General features: G+C 50.6%; 1 pseudogene; it reads right to left on the bottom strand.

The window, feature by feature from the left end:
- Nucleotides 1-352: 352 nt before the first annotated feature.
- On the bottom strand, nucleotides 353-1,944 carry LOC113147349 (annotated as a pseudogene).
- Nucleotides 1,945-2,245: the final 301 nt, after the last annotated feature.

Genomic DNA, 2,245 nt, shown 5'->3' on the forward strand with positions numbered 1-2,245 from the left:
CACAGTAACGGGACCCAAGCTTAGAGTAGATGGACCCACCCGGGAGATTGCGGGTACTAATCCACACTTCGCCACCGATAATAAACTTAACTTCCCTTAGCTCGAAAGCAGCTTAAAACTTTTGCCGTCATTACGCATGAAGTGTATGACTTTAGGTCGGCTCAAACATTTGCCTGTAGAACCTGGTCGTTGGGCGTGAGTGTTGGCGTGACATTCTCAAGCATGTCGATTCGTGATGCCGTAGTATGGTACCCAGTGGTCACCGTTGGTACTCTATGCGACCGCAGGAGCGAGAGGCACGATCTGACACTCGCTCCCATCGGAGTGAGGAATCAAACTCCGCAGCATCTGTCTATATACTCTGTTCACCGTCCCCTTGAAGGTGATGTGCGGATGCCACCACCTGCTTGACGTTCAGAGTCTAGCATAGACGCCTCCACGTGTCAAAGTGACATCGTGGGCCCCGATCAAAAAGGACTTTTGAAGCCCCACAAAATCAAAATGGGCGAGATGCGACAAATTGAACCGTATCCACTGCTGAAATAGCCTTGGTAGTCAAAATGAACTGTGCCGTCTTATAAATCAGTGTTCTAACCGAAAGTTGAAGTATTGTTGTTATCGCAGAAAATGATTTCGTAATCAAGTCTAGCTTAACGTGACTAAATCGTTTGACAGCAATGCGGGGTGGCTGATGTAAGCTTCTTGGCCTCTGAATAAGTACCTTGCAGCCTCGCCATAGCTCAACCCGTGGGCAATAAAGTAAGTTTGCATTGTGCCTTTCATTCAAGAAGAGAGATTCTTGATGAGGTGTAGCTTAACGTGAGTACATCGTTCGCAAGCAAGACGTTTGCAGGCGATGACGTGGTCATGGCTGCGGACAGCACATAGAACCTAGGTAGTGGAGAAACGCGAATGCTCCACATGTAGTGCGCAAATGCATGGAGAATGAGCGATGAGACGAAGTGCTTTCTGTGTCTCATTTGAAGTAAGAATGACTCCCTCCGCTGTTCCACCACTCGACCACTTCGGAAAGTTCGGTGAGGTCGGGCCGGTTGGATTAAGCAGCCCAAGCTTGAGCTCGTATCGGGTCATCATCAAAGCACAACGAAGGTAAGCCCTTGCGGTTCAAGGACTGTCTTTCACTGGATTCAAGCGATTACATCCCTGCAGTTGAACACCCCGGTGGAGGAGGGCATATCGGGTTCTTGCTTTGATGCCACGATTTGTGACACTGGATCAGGGGACAATTGGGATGGGAGAGCTTTGAAGGGGACCGCTTGAGCCCCTTAGAAAGCTGGAACCCCCACAATAGCTTCCTGACAGCCCTGATTCCCGTGTTGCTGTCCTGGCACATCAGCGGCTGCAGTAATGGCGGTCATTTCCCCGTAGGAAGTGATACAAGCAGTGGCGAGCGGGTGCAGGGCATCTCCACCACGGACGAAGTGCGGATGGCCGGTGAGACCGTCCACAGTCTAGTAGTGCGTGCCTTTCAGATAGTTGATAATGAGATTCTGGAATTTGTGTTGAAAATCGAGCCAATGCTCCATGTGATTTCGTTGTGGATTAGAGGTGGTTGACTGGTGGAAGTTGGTCGCTGGTGATTTGTGTGGGAGAGGCCTTTGCACAGGGAAGTACTTATTCCCACGTATTCATGCACTGACTAACGTCTGAGACTCTTGGGTGGATATGGAGTCCTTCTGCAGTAAAATGTTCGTGATCTGGCTCAAAAAGCGCTCGTTCCTTGTCGCGTTCCAATACTGAGCCTCAGGCATAGCCTGATGCAGTGGCTCAAAGGTGATAAGGTCTGGTGGAGTCGGAAATTGAGTGCACCGTATATTTGACCAGCCGCTTCTTGAGTCGCGCCACAGCGGACGTATGCGGTGGGACCCAGGCAGTGTCATATGCTTCAAGCGGCCGTACCACGTCGGCAAACTCTGGAGCCATGGATATGCACCGTGCTTGACAGTCCCGAAAGACTGCCGCACTTGCGTCTCGTGCAATGGTAGCCCTGGACGGATTGGAATTGCATGTTGTCTTCAGCTGAACCCTTAACTTCCGGCCCGCCGATGGTGTAGCCAAAGTACTGGAACTCCTGCCTTGGCACCGTGTAAGTTCTGAATTCGTAGTACGGAGATGTTATTAGGAGGTGCTTAGCAATCGCCATAACAGCTGCGCGTGAGAGACTAGGTCCAGACTCTGTATACGAATGTCTTCAAAATGGGCAACTACTCCTTGGGAAAACACA

This window comes from Cyclospora cayetanensis, unplaced genomic scaffold (genome assembly GCF_002999335.1).
Source record: "Cyclospora cayetanensis isolate NF1_C8 unplaced genomic scaffold, CcayRef3 CcayRef3_contig_195, whole genome shotgun sequence".
Lineage (NCBI taxonomy): Eukaryota > Apicomplexa > Conoidasida > Eucoccidiorida > Eimeriidae > Cyclospora > Cyclospora cayetanensis.